Source organism: Perna viridis, chromosome 14 (assembly GCF_037379345.1).
Source record: "Perna viridis isolate PV_CMFRI_1.1 ecotype Kerala chromosome 14, ASM3737934v1, whole genome shotgun sequence".
Lineage (NCBI taxonomy): Eukaryota > Metazoa > Mollusca > Bivalvia > Mytilida > Mytilidae > Perna > Perna viridis.
Genome location: NC_142458.1, coordinates 26,058,593 through 26,076,518, shown reverse-complemented (window position 1 = coordinate 26,076,518; position 17,926 = coordinate 26,058,593). Strand labels below are relative to the sequence as shown.

Sequence of the window (17,926 nt, the reverse complement as noted above, 5' to 3'; positions counted from 1 at the left end):
TAGTGTGTTTATTTTGTAGATATTCTTATTGTCCAATACTCATTCTGATATATTTTTCAAACAGTTGTCCTACAATATTATCCTGCATTGTCAGTATATCTTCTCTTTTACTGTTGAACTTCGAAAAAAGATTTCTCCATTCAGAACTCAAAGATTAATCATTTTTCAGTTCAGTTTTTAAAGATGATGAAAAATTTGTACTATACAAATCTAGATTTGCCTCTGTTTGTAGAAGTCTTATTTTCTTGTCTAGTTTCTTGAAAAAGTCTGAGCATTCATCAGTGACATTTCTTAATGTCCTATTAATTTCTTCTAGAGATTCTTTTTCAGTTGAATGTTCTAGCTCCATTTCACCTGACTCAAGATGTTCCAGGATGTTTTTTTATGTTATCAGTTCTTCCATTTTCTTAATTTCCTTTCTGTTATACATTATGCTGAGTATCTTCTTTTTCCTATTCTCCTTCAGTTTATATATACACCAACCAGCAATATACCTTATTTTCCCATGGCCTCCTACTGATTCATCAAAAATCTGACCTCTCTGTTTTTCAGCCTTTGCACGTGCATCCTTTTTTATACGTACAGACTCAATTTCCAACATTTGCTTTCTTAACATGGATGTAAACTTGAATACTACATAAGTACAGAAGTAGGGTTTTGACCAAACATATGTCTGACCCGCATCTTGTAGGCTTCACCTGTAACTAATTTGCTGTACTGTTTATAAAATTCTGTTAATGATTTGTTGGAAATATTTTCAGCTTGTACTAATTTGTCTTTAATGGGGTACAGTTTGTCCCAGAAGTATTGTGCAAAGTTCTGAGTATTTCGTAAATTATCTTGCAGAAATTTAATGGTGTCATTCTCACACATTTGTTGCTCTGTTTCAGCACTTACAAAAATAATCTCTTCAAGTAATTTAGTGACAAGTAAATCGTTTGGCATTTCATTACCAAATTTTGGTTTCAATATGACTGATTGCTTCAATAAGATCAAGTTCATCTTCACTTGTTAGTCTTGAGGTTCAGAAAGTATGTTTACATTTGTACCACTGACATTTGGTAAATCAGAATAATTAAATTCACTGGTATGAACACTGCAAGCAAGATGTCATGGACTGGTATTGGTGTTCTGTTATGAAAAAGTCTTCCTTCCAGGAAAGGTGGTGGTTTCTGCAACAGATTTTTTGTGAAATGTTTTACTTGTAAGCCTTTCTTCCTACATGCCCTACTTAAGCCGTCAACAAGCTGCCCGTACTGAAACATATTTTTACAATTCAAAATCACTCTTTCAATTGTCATGCCTTGAGCTTTGTGAATTGTCATGGCGAAAGCTAGCTTCAGTGGAATCTAAACTCCACTGCCTACATCTCTCTTAAGCTTTGCACTGTATTTTGTAAATGAGAATGGTTTTATTGTAACATTCTGCTTAACAGTTTAAAAAAAAACCTCCACACTGTCACTACTGGTTTTAGTAACTCTTCCAGGCAGTCCATTTACAAGATGATCAGACAAATTAACGATTAGCATTACTGGACAGCCTGCTTTCAAATGTAGCACTTTTTCCCCAGTCAACCCTGTACAAATTCCTTCATCTTTGGCTTGATAGATCTGCTGTTGTCCTGAAAATATAAATCATAAATACAGATGTCTTGTACATTATCCCCATGGACATCATGACAAATGCAGTTGGAGGAGAAAATTTCTCGTCCTTTTGAAACAACCACCTTTATAATATTTTTATTGCTCTGGTTTTCATGTCTTGCCTTTTGTCTGTAGGCCAGGCTTTAGTGTGTAATTGTGTTTACTTACAAGGTAGGCCGTATTCATCTTCGTGGGGTGGGGGTGGATGGGGGGGGGTCATTATGGTTATGAAAATATTACTACTAAATATAGTATTTATGTAGCAAATAAAGCCATCAAACTGCATGTAACTACATGTTGACTGAAAAACTCACACCTTACACTATATAGATTTTTGGACCCTCTAATAGAGTACACTGTTAGAGGTTCCACAAATCTAAATATGTCAAAGTGTGTGTGTGTGTGTGTGTGTGTGTGTGTGTGTGTGTGTGTGTGTGTGTGTGTGTGTGTGTGTGTGGAAGGCTTTTTGGTATATGTGTGTGTGGGGGGGTGGGGTGTAACAACTCCAGTGTAATCCCAGTCCCCAACATAAATTGATTATGAAATAATTATTAACTTCATATGGACAATTTTAAGTCTGTTTAATATCTGTTATACTCTATGATATTTTTACATTTTCAGGATTTGTTCCAGTTCAGCAGAAGGAAAAATTAATACAGACAATTTGTATGATGATTACAAAAAATAAGCCAACTCAAGGAATATTACCTGTCTGTCAAAAAGTTTGTTTTCACGAGTAGTTTTGCAACTTTGTCCTGCTGCAAAACATTCCAAAATTAGGGGTGATAGTGGAAGAAAACATGTTTTTGTTTGAATATTATATAAAGAGATCCTTAACAATGAAATAATACACACATCAAACCTACAACATTTCTTAGACTGTGCTACAGTCTTGTTTTCAAAGACAGATGTTTCTGACAATGGTGACGAGTTTTCAAGGACCTAACCCTGAATTTTATTTCAAAGATGTGGAATTTGAAAGTTCGTGGGACAACTGTAAACCTTGATAATTTAGGAGTATCCAAATATTTCCATGGAACATTGAAATCATTTAGTGAAATCATTTATATTGTAAAACAGCTGAAAGTCTGTATAGGCCTTCATATTACTGATAGGAAAGCAATTCCAATCCATATTATAACTAAAGTTATACATGAAAATAATAAAAATCAAGATAGTTACAAAAGCATGCGTTGTAATTCCTGCTTGGGTGTACTCAATTGGTTCTGTCTAGGAGAGGCATGTGTTCACTGTAGAAAGTTAACCAATTCAAAAACACTGATCAGAGTAACCTTATTAATTTGGATGAAAATGTTGATACAGATCTTTGTAAAATTTTAGACATTTTATTTCCAGGAGCTACACCAGAGATGAAAACATGCTTAAATAGTCAGTGTCAAGCCTTGCAAGCGAGCGCACCAACACAAGGAAGATGGGACAAAAATATAATAAAAACTTGTTTAAGTCTGTGATCTAGAAGCCCTCGCTAATTTCAGGATTTGAAGGATAGTAATGTATTTATTTTGCCATCTGGAAGTTTACTACAAAGATACAAAAGTGCTGCACCCCAAAATCCAGGAATTCAAGAAAAAATGTTAACATTTTTAAGATGGATGCTAAACACTGCAAAAAATCAAGGTTTGCCTCCCTCTGGTTATTACGGAGGATTGATTCATGACGAGACAAAAATACAAGAAGACTTAGTAATTAATACAAAACGAAGACAAGATGAGCTCATCGGTTGGATTGATACAGGTGATGAAGCACATACTTTTTGGGTATTAAAAGAGAAAACTGTGCAGCAGACTTTAGCCTCCCAAGTCCTGCAGATTTATTTTTGGGCTACACAGGATTTAGATTTCCTGTTGCACACTTTCCCACAGCAGGAGTTACAGCATCAGAGCTATATTTAATAATATGGGAATTAATTTCCCAGCTGCAGTTTTGGGGCTTTGTGTTGATTATATATTGCAAGATGGAGGTGAGCAAAACAGAGACTTTATTAAACTTCACTTTGAAAATGAAAAAGATGCTCAGTCCAAGAGTTACTGGAGTAAAAACCTTGTAGATCCAACAAGAAGAGTTGCACATCCTCAAGATTTTTCACATAATATTAAAAAACTAAATCATTGAAAATGGACATTTTATAGTTTGAGATCAATGGATTGATGCAGCGAAATGGGATGAACGAACTAATTAAAGACGGATACACTATAAAATAACACAATCTCATTTACATCCAGATTCTGCAGAAAAAATGAGAAACCACCTGGCTGAGGAGATGCTTGACGTTGACATGCACAACCTGATGAAACATTGTCAAGCATCTTTGAAAAATGGAACAATATTTGACAGTGCAGTTGATTTCCTTGAAAACACAAGCCAGTTGATATTAATTTTCAGAAACCCAAGATTGATATTATCCCAAAATGGCATGCAAATCAAAACTTATAAATATCAGAACAATATTTTACTCTGGTATCGGGCATGGAGAGAAGAAATAATGAATTTACTCATTACTCAAAAAGAAAAGAAAAAGCGTTTACCTGGGAAAAAATGTTTGGATGATGTAGATAGCCTAATCTCAACATTTATTGAAATATGTCAAATTCATACACCATTATAGAAAATAACTTTTGTCAGGTCCGGGGACTACACAATGGTAATACAAGAAATCCTAACTATAACACATACAAATCTACCATGACCAGTGTAATTTTAGGGCAGTCGAGCAAGTCAAGAGGGCGAAAGTCAAACACTGGCTTACCAACTGCTGATCCATATAGTTTTGACATTGAGATTCCTAAAAAAATGAAGAGACAACCTTTGAAAGATTTGTCAACCAACACATTAGATAAATAATTAAGCAATGAATACTATGTTGTCTTGGTAGGTTTAGATTTATACAGTAATACTACTCTCTCCTTACATCAGACATACATTTTATTGTAGGTTATCTCCCATTTGCAAGGGTTATTCCAAAATGCAAAATTTCTGGCATCAAAGGATTTTCAGGAATACATTACACCGTCCATGTAAAAGTTTATGAGTAAAGACATGGAAATTTTAAACTAAATACATATAAAGAGATGATATTTTCAGTGTAGTCCCTGTTTTGTCATAGAACCCCTGTTAAGAATAATTAACTCTTACAAATTTCGGAAAACCTATATAAAGGTAAATAGTGGGATTAGTTGTTGAGAAACAGTACAGCATTTATACCTTCCATCTCACAGAGTTTTCTTGCATTCCACATATCCACATCAAAGTTCAAGGCAAACAAATGAGTGATCTCTCCTAAATAATAGTTTTTTGAAACAGTTAAGGCACAATGTCTCTCCCATAGACATAATGTGAAAATAAAAAAGGAAACAACAAAACAAATGAACAATAATCCAACCCTATTATGTTGACGTAATCAGAACCACCAATAGTTTTTGTTTGGTCTTATGAAATGATATGCATGGTTGCTTGCTTCATACACTTTTATTCTGGTTGACTTAATAGTAAGAGTAAACATCTTTGCCATATAATGTGCAGATGAATAGTTTGTACACAAATACCTTTAAATCACACATTAAAATATATTTGAAAGGTTCGATTTACCTTTCAGGCCACATAAAAGTATTTTTTTAGATTCTCTATCTCCCACTTTGTTCTAGGTACTCTACAACCTCCCCCCAATAGTTGGGTCTTTTATTTAGATTCCTTACCACTACCCACCTGCCTATGGAACTTTGGTCTTTTATTGAGATTCCCTACCCCCCCCCCCTCAACACACACACACACACACATACTTTGGTCTTTATTTTACATCATATTTTATTTGGCATGTTTCAGTATATTGTTTAAATTCATTGAAATTATGAGAGTTGGAAATCAAATCATCACTACCTCACACTATTTCAGTTTAAGATGAGAATCTAAAATTTACTTCCAAGTGGTCGTAATACTGTTAAGTTTTGGTATAAACCATTGAACTTTCAGGAGTATATGTCAGATTGGTTTTGATTTATAACCCCCTACAAAAACAAGAACAAATCAAGAAGGATTATTTCTCTACAAAAAGTATTTAAAACACTTTTTAAATACTTTTTTTTTCTTATTAAACATCCAGGCAAAAGCATTTTATAACCTGATTCAGCAATTAAATGAAGCAAAAAATATACATATACTGCTCTTTGCATTCAGAAAATATCAGTCCTTTCAAAGACTGATTTCTTACATTGCCTCTTGTTATGATGATACTGTTTTGATTTCAAACTTTTGAATTAAAAAAATAGAAATCAAAAACAATTAGAAATAGCCCTCCTCATAGTTGATGGTTTTAATTGCCCAAATAATATTGTTTTTTTTTATTTTGAATGATGAAGAGAATATATGAGTGTGACTAAAATCTGATTTTACATGATACTTCATAGATGGCCTTAATTAGGTCTTCTTCTTCTTGGCGTTGCACAATTTTTAAGTTGACAACATGAAAATTGTCTAATAAACTAGATGCTATGAACAAACTGCCATCATCTTCGTACTCTTTGTTAGGAACTGGTGGTAGCTACCTCATGTCTCCAGCTAAAATTATCTGGATCCCACCAAATGGTTTATTAACTTTTCTTATGTTTCTGAAGAGAAACTCTAGTTGATCAAAGGTCTTGCAGCTGATCATGGATATTTCATCAATTACAGTGTTTACATTAATAATATTTGATATTTGTCTTTCAAAATGTTCATTAATTTTTAGATTTCTTCATTTTGATAGCGCCCATCTAAAATCCCTGAAAACCTGTGAATAGTTGTCACTGTACTGTTATCGCACAGTTTTTCTCTAAGGACACTGGCCGCTTTCCCCGTGGAAGCTGTAATAGCAACCTTTTTTTTTCATCACTTAACAGAATATCTACAATTTTCCCGTGTATAAGTCTTCCCAGTCCCGGCTGCGCCGGTCAGAAACAAGTTGTGCCCTTTTTCCGCCAAGATTAAGGCTTGGGTCTGTTCTTCCTTCATTTCCCGTACTTTCTTTAGGTGCACGTTGGTATTTATCGATATCTTAATGAAAACTCCCAAAAACACACGAAGGGATGTATTTAGTGCAGAGCGCCAATACTTTCACTTCCGGTCATAGCAGTCGTCCGTCGTCTGGAATCTGGTGGAAAAACTGGGTAAATCGATGTTTAAAGTGAAGTTTAGTGTAGGGTTGGTTATTACAGAAATAGAATGCATCAACATATCAACTCGATTTTGGCGACCAGAAATTAGTCACATAACTATTTCTTGCGAGAAAAAACTCAATTTGAAAAAAGGCGGTAGGCAACTTGTAAATTCCCTTTATTTTTTTTTTCGAGGTTCCCATTGCCTAGCGGGCATATATGTTACTAAAAATACTCACCAAGCCCCTGTGGTTATATGTAAACATAAAAAAGCAATGGCTATCAGATGCGTGTTACCCAGCGTGTATAGTGGAGGCTTCCAGGAAGTTGAAAACATAATAAAATAAAACCAAAAAAGGAAACACACAAAAGAACAAAAAGTACTTTGCAATGTTTACCTTACTTTAGGAACTATGTGAGAATTTTAGCAAGGATTTTGCAACTACTTGAAATCTCATATTAACAAGCGCATCAGGGAACGAGATCTCGTACTTATTAAATCAACAATAACAACTATTCATACCTACTAAATTAACAATAAAAACTTAACATAAAATTATCATGAATATTGACATAAAACATCCAGTTTCCCATTCTACACTATCTTCGCTTCATGTCCACACAACATTTTTCTTTCTATCAAAACAAACAAAAAGAATAAGCCTTGAAAACAAGTTACCTAGCTACTCACTAATTTGTACTAAAAGAAAAAAATTCAAAATTAAGTTTATAATTTTCACTTTAACCTTTCACATGTTTCACAAGGTAATTTAATGAAATCTCCAGTTTCCCATTTATACGTCTTCAAAAGCGGGAAGAGAATCTTAAAAAATAAGTGAAAATGTCAAAGAATCTCGTTCTCCATAGCGTGATATATTAAACCGACTCATTAAAAGTTTCGTTCATCAGTGTATTACATATTTCTGATCATAGAAAAACAAAACAAAGTAAATTATAGCACCAGTTTTATAAAAAGAGAACAGACAAAAGGAAAAGGCAGAAATATGTCGCCAAAAATGACTAATTTAAACTTCCAACTTCCCATAATATTTGTAAAAAAGAACCTGTAAAAACGTGTCCAATATAGGATTGTGAAAATTTTCATTACATATTTTCAAATTTTATAGCTTTGTGTAATATCTGTAGTCGTAGTTGATTACACAAAGCTGGTACAGTTTTGCCCGTTCAACCAATTCTAGATCTACAATCATGTAGGTCTACTCCTCCTGGTGAAATCGAAAGCATACCTCATTGGAGAAATAAATATCAAAAAAAGGTCCGTTGCGGTTTCCACACAGGAGCCGATGGTAAAATTTCTTACTAGTCTACCAATTCATTTGATTAAAAAGTAATCTAACGTTTTTATGGTTTCTTATATCTCTTACAAATGTTATGTTAATGGATACTTTATCCAGAAAAAAAATTCATTAGGGCATAAAACGCCATATATCAAAACAAAAGAGGTTTTCCACACAACAAATGGCTATCGCGGTTATCTTGCTCTAACAAAATGATAAAAAGGAAGGATATTTTTTGAAAGGCAAATAACTTGGGTGAACCAAATGGGATATCAATTGACCATCACACTCCGTGAGATAATATTTTGTTACCGTTATACATGATTGAAGAAGTTATTTGCTGGCACATCACATTCGCTTACCGGCCATTCCTGGAAGTCGCCGTTATTGTTATCGAAACGTGTCCGTTTCACTTGAAATGGTTCATAACGACTAGCCACCGTGAAATGATGCTTCTGCAATATATTGACTAATACACTCTGTCTTTTTTATTGAGGTTTGTCTATAAATAGCTAAGAAATGAGCTTTGTGCATTCATAATTGATTCCTTCAGAAAAAAAAACAAATTTGATCATCCTTGTAATCTTTATTAGTGTAACAGCAAGGGTTGCCGAATGTTACCTTAACATTCAGCAACCTAACATAACAAAACAGACCTGCGTATGGAGTTTTCATATCACAATTTATAGGTTATGCCAGAGCTTGCCATAACTATCCACATTTTTTTCGCGATAGACTTCCTACAATTAGGTTTTTGGAACGGGGTCATGTTGCAACAAGATTGAAGTCATCACAACAGAAGTTTTATGGTCGGCATCATGAACTCGTGTATCGTTACGGTGTATCAATCTGTGACTTGAAAACTGATTTGTTCAACGTGTTATAGTCTTTCCTCCCTCTTTCGTCGACCCCGGACTTGACTTTTAATTAGCAACCCGACGGGTGTTTCTAGAAAAGCAGAAGACGCATACTTTACCAGTGCACCTAGTCAATGCGTCCAATTTTAGTGGAGTCAGAGTTACCCGTTTACTTTTGCTGGTTTGTATGTATTAGTTCAGTTACTTCATGTTCTTTGTTGTGTTTGTGTGTTTTTCATGTCTGGCATTTGACTCTTGATTTCATTCTTTCGAATTCCGCTAGAATCTTGGTTTCCTTGATTAACCATTAACAAGTTAAGATGTAACGCGTCTAAATTTCATGATTACTTTGCAACCAGCGTATTCAACCGAATATCACTGATATACATTTTCTTTATTGCATATAACGATGGGACGGCGAAAAAAAAGATTTCGAACAAATTTGTGAAAAATTGACATAAAATATGTCAAAAATCGAACGACGAATAATCAATAACCATGTGCTACTGAAGGGTATTCCGTACATTAAACGTCACAAGAAACACCCAAAAAAAAAAGAAAAAAAACATGAAGAACAAGTCGTTTTTTTCTAATTTGCACGAAGAAAAATAAACATTGTGAACCTTACTTGTATCTATGTCCTTATAATCCAAAAATATGGCCAGTTCTTACTTCTCGAAAGACATCCGCTCTTTAGTTCGCTAAAAGAACAAAACTGCCGAAATGTAAGCGACGTTTATGACTAATGTCTAGATTAGTTTTGACAAAATTCGTTTAAGATACCAAAAGAAAACAAATCATATGAATATTGACAATTTCGATATTTTTTAAATATGTTTCAAAGAGTAACCTCTTATCCGTAACATTTTAAAGATAGGAAGATCTACTTCCTATACTAATTGTATGCAAGGAGTAAAAACATCAAAAAGTATCAAATTTGGAAACTTTATCTAGCACCAAGAGGTTTTACCATGTACAGTACACGCAATGAACCCTTTTATTTTAATGATTTTGAAATGTGTAATATGCGAAAAACTATGATAAATAGATGGTATAATTTGGGGTTAGGCAGTATTGAATACTAGGTTGGTGTATACTCATTAGAACCGTTGGTCGGCCAGTTGTTGCATCTACCAAAATATCGGATTCGCTGTTTGCTGTCTTACTTAGGCATTTCATGCAAGTCCTGTAATAATTTTATTATCTCAATATATATCTAAATGAATGTAAGATATTAGTCGTCAAGACAGGCAATAAAGGTCATTTTGCATGACTTGAAAGGTAAAATGTCAACGAAACCACATATAACATGATTTATTGCTGCCTTTGCAAAACTTGCTTGGGTCGAAAGATCGATGCTTCAAAAGAGAAACGTTATTTAAAGAGATGAAGGAAAAGACTAAGTACGTGCATTTAATTGAAAGCAATTATTAGCCCCTGGATTTTACTCTCTTGATTACACTATCACCAATGGGGGTATTGACAAAAGATTTTACATGTTATTTTCAAATGTTTGATGAGATACTGAAGAGGATATATTTCATTAATATGAATAAACACAATACTTTATGATGTGAAATCCCAATTTACAAGCATACCACTTACAATGTAGTCAAATACATGCATCACTGTCTTCTCTCACGGCATTCATTTATTGTATTGTAACATAATATCTTTGGATTCTTCTATAACAAATCTATAATTGTTTTTGAGTTATTTGAAAACAGTCATAGAAATTTATAAAGAACTGAGATGATGGTTAAACCAAAACTAAAGAGTACACAATACATCTTTCTTACCGTAAAACAGGTCCTGATTGTATGTATATGTATTAATAAGTATAAGTAATTTGTTTAAACTAAATAAGAATTCTATAACATGAAATATCAAAAATGTACGACGTTCTTTATTTGTACATTTAAATTTTGCGCATGAAATGTCGAACGTAAAAGCGTCGCAAAACTCCAAAATTTAATGTTATTGGATTAGCGCTATAACTGACTGCACGTTTATGAAAAACATTTCCCCTGCGATCCTAATGTTGCAATGGATTAAATGAGGTGTGGGTAACTGGGGGGGGGGGGGCATTGGCAAAAGATTATACTTGTTATGTTCAAACGTTTTAGGAGATGGTAATAAAATGCTGAAGCAGTAGTGTTGAAGTGCAGAAAAAAGAATATTGTTTATCATTATGTGCATTATTTTTTTGTATTTATTCACATCATGTCATCTGATACTGAGAGTTTTAGATTGAAATGTACATACATAATCCATATTGCACATGTTGTTTCAGATTATATAAAAGGTCAGTTGTATTCTTTTTCATGATTTTAACTGGTCAAATCAATTCAGGTAATCTCTATAAGTTTTTAGTAGTGTCTGCTTAATATTACAATATACCGACTAGTAAAGCATGTAAAGTGTTAATTATGAACATTCATATTTTTTGTTTAAACGTGATACATGACACATAATACCTCCCGCTGGATTTTTTAGTAACTACATAACATGAAATTACATTAAAACTTTCATATTTAATTCACTTCATTTGTTTTGAAAATATTGAATATTTGTTCAGACTATATATATATACTGAGGTTAGTTGGTACTTACATCTGGTATGTTGTCGAAGTCATGCAAAGGTTAATGGTAACAGCCTTCTAAAACTAACAAATTCAATGAAAAATTTTTATCTTTGTGTGATTCTAATAATTATGACCTTTAGTAGTTGAAGTTATTTTATTAATACTGTTCAGTATAATAAATGGTTTAATTGAATAATTATACTTTCAGCATAAAACTACTGTTTAAGACATAGTTAGCAAACAGATTCGACAATTCATTTTCAGTAAGACAATATACAATACCTGACCAAAACCAAAAGTGCATATTATATTTCTTACTTGCATCAGTGTCATTGATGATCCTGGTAAAGCAGGGTACATTTTGGGATCATTTTTGGGTTTCTCTCTTTTTTGTGAAAATTGCTTTGTATTGTAAACAGTTCCAAAGACATTCCACTGTCTAACTTCATTTCGTTGTTTATTCCAGGGTAAGCATGTGAATAGATAATAGACAATATTAATTGCTATATACTGTTTTTGACTTTTCAATAGGCAGTAAAGACGCATATTGCTACAGATACATGATATCGACCAAGCGTTTACGACTGTTCTCCCATGAACTTTTTCCTAAACTTTCCTTGACGTATCCTGGTCATCAATATACGGTAACCTATGTAAATATTTTTTATCAATAAAACAATTGAACATATTTGTTTCAGATGTTCTTAATAAATTATGGTTGGTTTCGTCGTGTTTCATAATGTGTTTATATCATAATATGATACCCAAAATGTTACAATGTATTACGTATTATTTAATAAATGTAAAAGGGAGACGGGATGTTTTCTTTTATCATATAACGTATTTATTATTTGAATTTTAGGGGTTTACATATTTATTTGATTCATTTTCACCGAATATCATACAAAATATTTACTGTTTGTTTTTGTTTTTGTTTTTTTTTTAGGGGGGGGACTTCTGAGAGTGTGTGTGTGATGTTGCTTTTTTGTTTCTTGCATTGTCATTTTTTTAAATTTTGCTTTTTGTAAGTTTAATTTGTAAAATTTACAATAGCAACAATAGTGACGTGCATCATCAATTTGATCCTCTGTCCTACAAAATAACACCTAGATGAACTGTCCCGGACTACCATACATCGTGTACTAAGTTAGAGCCCTAGACTAATCCTATGAGGAGGAATGACCCGGCCAGCGAAAGCTATATTTTTATATAGCCTAGCTGGTCGGGTAGTCTAGGGCGCTGGACTTAGTGCAGGGGGTGTTGCCATAGATGTCAGAGCGGTACGACAGTTCTAACATGGTTGGGGATTTTTCAGACCTATATATATATATAAAGTCTAAAGGAATCTGCCAACTTAATGGGTATCCGATCGTCCAGTCATGACGATGCAGCACAAACAAAAATAATTATTTAAGTCTAAAGGATTGTACAACGATACCGATAAAGATGTTAACACACTATAATAAAGTATATAATGGGCAAAATTTTCAGTCAACAATATATATGTGTGTGTGTGTGTGTGTGTGTGTGTGTGTGTGTGTGTGTGTGTGTGTGTGTGTGTGTGTGTGTGTGTGTGTGTGTGTGTAAATAAATATTTGTTGCATTTCGTGATGTGAGTTTGAATATGGACAATGTTATAAATGAAAATGGCAATAGTGCTAGATTAAAACGTTATTTGCCCAACTCTGCCTTCCATCGCTGTGCAATCAACGACGTCACCTGGTAAATTATAGACACGTTGCCGTATTTTGTATGTAAATGATTTTTGTTTCCTGTTATCATGTTCATGCCATATACTTAGATTACGGAGTATTTGTTGATTGTCCCTAATGTCGACCTTGCAATATTTTTGTCGATATTTGCGGTATTACTTTTCTGCTATGTGGGATCATCATTGTTTTTATATTTTATTATTTGTGTTTATTTATTTTATCCGAACAAAGTTTAAAAAGAGGCGGGATGACAAAATGTTTTATCTTCTCAAGCAGTTAACGAATTTTAAAACGACACTCGTAAGGAAAAATAGTCATACTTTTAGGTAGACTTTTTGTATCGCTCTAGAATTCTGACAAAGAGGCTTCTGGAACAGAGTTATGTTGCTACAATATTGAAGTCATTACTACAGATGTTTTATGGTTGTCATCGTTAACTCGTGGATCGTTATGGTGTATCCATCTGCGCCATGAAATCTGATTTAATAAACGTGTCATAGTTTTCTCGTTTGTCTACCCCGGACTTCACTTTTTATGAGCAACTCGGTGGATGTTTCTAGAAAAGCAGAATACGTTTTCCGTTCAGTGCCCCAGGTCCATACTCCCAGATTTTAGTGGAGTCTGAGTTGCTCATTTGCTTTTGTTACTTTGTATGTATGAATTTAGTTACTTTATGTTCTTAGTTGTGTATGTCTGTTTTTTTATGTCTGGTCTTTGTCCCTGGATTACATTCTTTTAATTACTGCTATATCCTTGGTTCCCTTAATTACTCTTTGATTACAGCTATAACCTTGGTTCCTTTGATTATCCTTAGGATATGGGCATTTCAATAAAACAATGAGTACATTTTACTCTCAGTTTCAAAAGGTCTTGATTACACTTCAGATATGAACAAAATATTGTTGTCTTCCTTATGCGGCGATTTTCCAGTCGTTTCCCTGTTCAGTGTATTTGTGTAGCAGATGATGAACCACGGTTGGTTAAGCTTCATCAAAAGTCATTTTAAGGTTAAAAACGACGTAGGTATATAACAAACAGACATGAAAGAAAAGGAAAATGTAATATATATATTTTGGAATGACAATGAAAGGAGTTCTGTTTGTGTATTCATCTAGTAAGTCTACTTTATAATTCTCATTTTACTACAACAATAATATCGATACCGTAAATTGGGAATTTTTGACCGCAGTCTTATTTTGGTACATTTGGTGCGTCGCTTGAAAGTGCACTTTTTTCGAAAATTTAAGCAGTCGATATATATATCGGTGCATTGGTAGATTCAAAAGAAGACAAGATTAATTTCGTTATATGTGTCTGTATAGCTGTTAAATTAACCCTTTGTTTTAACCAGGTTAAATGTAGTAATGAATACTACACTGGTAATGTTACATTCCTTTATGATAATACAGAATAGATAGTTTGTTCCACCCTGAAGAAAAAGTAAAACACTTATCATTCTGGATGCATCAAAATTAAACAAACTAAAATTAAGCATGCGCATTTTGATAGAAAAAAGCTGAAATAATATGTCTACAAAAGATATATCCCAATCAACGGTATATGGACAACTTCATTGTTTATCATGTGTACAATGTATCATGGAGACAGACAATATAGTACAATCAGAAAAATTAAAATGTGTTATGGAAAATCACCTAAAAATAAAACCCAACCCCATGCTGTTCAAAGTAGAAGAATAGCATGAAAGTGAAATAACATTGTAAATAAATTTGATTTCTTAAAATTATAAAAGCAACCGTTTTAATTAAAGACTCGTATGATCTATGATCCAATCTTTCTTCCATGTACTATCGTATAAAATAGACACACTGTCTATCAACTAGCAGCTTTGCTGTTGCAGCAAAAGTTAATTTTATCTGCGAAGAGATTTAAGAAACCTTTTCGTCAATATTGTTTTTTTTCAAATTTCATGTTAATTTCTAATATTGCAATATGTTTTATGTCATTTTGTTATATAGAAAAATAGTTTCTTATATATTTCCTTCTTTTTGGAATCCATGCAAATATTGCATACTAAAAATACTTAACATTCAATCATTATTTATTATAGAAACAAAACATAACATAAGACAAAAGCCATAAAAAACAGGAAATACTAAAAAAAAGTATGATTTCAATCATGGAGTAATTTCGTCCTTGAACATAAATGTGCACTTTTTTAACGGTTTAATGATCAATTGTTGCGCGATCTCTTACAGATCGCTTACAGATCTGATAATGATTTTTGAGAGGTCTAATTACGACTTTTATTAAATTAACTAAACATTTGGATTATCGATTCATTTTCAAATTTGGCATATTTTTTTTCAGTTTCAAATTGAAGTTTTCCTTTTTATGAACAAATGCTTTGATGAAATACGAAGCTATAGAATTAATTTCAAAATTGTTATAGTTAATTGAAAATGTGTATAACGGAAAGACGAGATAAATATATAAACCATCAAACAGGAATGACCACCATTTAACGGATAGATTAATCACCAATCTTTAACTGGTTGTTGTGTCGGTTTAGGTGCTCTATACACAAAAAGGAAAAGCATGCTCTATAGGCATATCATATAAGAACGTATGGAATGAATCATTATTCGCAGTTCCTTGATAGAATCACACTTTAAAAAAACTAAATATGAGGTGTTAAGCTAGAGAGATTTTATCAATAGGTACGTGTACATAAATTTTATGTATTATAAGTTTGGTGACGTCCTAGAAACCGGCAGACATAGCACAACTTATCTGCATGCCGAGGTGACTTATATTTAAAACCTCTGTATTCTCACCATGTGATTTGCTGCAGATCACTTCCTGCCAGTAGTTCTGAGAGCATAGGTTGTATTGATAGAGAAACCGCTGTGTAACGTCATGCTCTATAATTTTTGCAGAGCTTTCTATATATAGGTATTAATAAATTAAAAACATGTTTGATAAAAATAAAACGGATGTTATATTGAGAAGATAATATCACAAATTATGCATTTTTATAATGAACAGTTTAGGAAAGTAAAAAGTATGTTAACATGATCATTACAATATGACTAGGATGTGCCTTGTACTAACAATAATATGAAATTTACATGTTAAAGGAGATGTACCTTGATTTTGTTTTCAATTCTTGTATAACGGGTTTTATTTATGGGTCTTTTAGGAACATATACTGCAAATACGTGCTTTGCATACACAGTATAGCCGAGTGTTTTAGGGGTTGCTTTGTTGGTGAAACATTTGAAATACTTTGCACATTTAACTTTTTTTCTGGTCAAAGGTCTGTACAAATTGCTGATTCCAATCGCATGCGAATCAGGTTAATAAATTAATTTGATTTTCATTTATGTAGTATTGCATACATTTTTGTTACATAGTTCTACAAGTTTCTTTCCAGAAATTACAAATACTCAGAAATTTCATTACATTCAGCTAATTACTTTGTTATAATCCACGCTTTTTTTTAAATAAATATATTGTATAAGTACACGTACTTCTTTTTTATCAGAAAAAAATACGCGAATACGACAATTTCCACATTTGTTGGCCAATCTTTATTCAAAACCAACCAAAGAAGTCGGGAAATTTAAAAGTGCAGATGAACGAAGTATTGATTGATTTTGGAGTTCATTGATTTAATAATTGTAGAGGTGCATGTGGCTGATACTTGCAATAAATAAATTGTGATATTGTACAAGATTATTTATAATTGTTTAATTTGAATAATGAGTTTTGTGTATGTCTTCACACAATATCTGGGTGTGAAGAGTGTATGAAATCAAGGAACCCCTTTTTAGCTAATCTGGGCTTAAAGGGAAGTTTTGCTGTATTGCAGAATTTATAAATAAACTGTATATAAATCTTAACAAAAATCATGTTATACACAGTGTAGTGAAGGTCATATTAAATATTTTCAAAAAAATATTTTACATTATTTAAAAGACTGCAGCAATACGCAACTCCCTCTCCGCGAAACTTACCCACTAAACTGTAGAACTTTCGACTTGATTTGTAGATAAACTACCTCACGCTTGCTTTCTTAATATGTTTAATACTATAATAATGTGATTTCACAGTCAATACAAGATGTATTTCATATTTTATATTATTCTTTTTTATAGGGTACCAATTACAATGGACATAAAGATCAGCACGTTTGTAATTTTGATAGCCTGTTACATATATGTCGACAGCCATTCAAGTTTCCGCAAGGGATCAATGCAGTTCAGACACAATTTAAACAGACACGGTCATACATATAGACAGTCTTCTATATTTCGTTTCTGGAGGAAAACACGTTTCAGTTCGAATAGTTTAAACTCTCAACGTCGACCACATTCAGCCAGCATAAACTCAAACAAACCAAATAAACATCGTGGAAGTTCATGGTTTACTTCTCACCGCTTCCTCACAGAGCGAAAACCATCCAACGTCAAAAAAAAGTCCTCAAAACATCGACCTACGAATAGACAAGTGACTCCATATCGAAAGGGGCAATATAAATCCCGGTTCCCTGTCTGGGAACATCGACATATTCAAAATCCAAGAAAAAACAATAGAAGAAAAAATAGTTTCGGCTGGTTTAGGAATCGATATAACACCAGACGAACAGTAAGAAGGTATCCCTTTCACTATAGGTATTATTATCGAAACATTACACCAGGAACAGCGTTAATTACGTCGA

The 17,926-nt window shown here is 33.0% G+C and overlaps 1 pseudogene; it reads right to left on the bottom strand.

Annotated features, from left to right (window-relative positions):
• Positions 1-382: 382 nt before the first annotated feature.
• On the bottom strand, positions 383-6,647 carry LOC148598790 (uncharacterized; annotated as a pseudogene).
• Between the last annotated feature and the right edge of the window lie 11,279 nt (positions 6,648-17,926).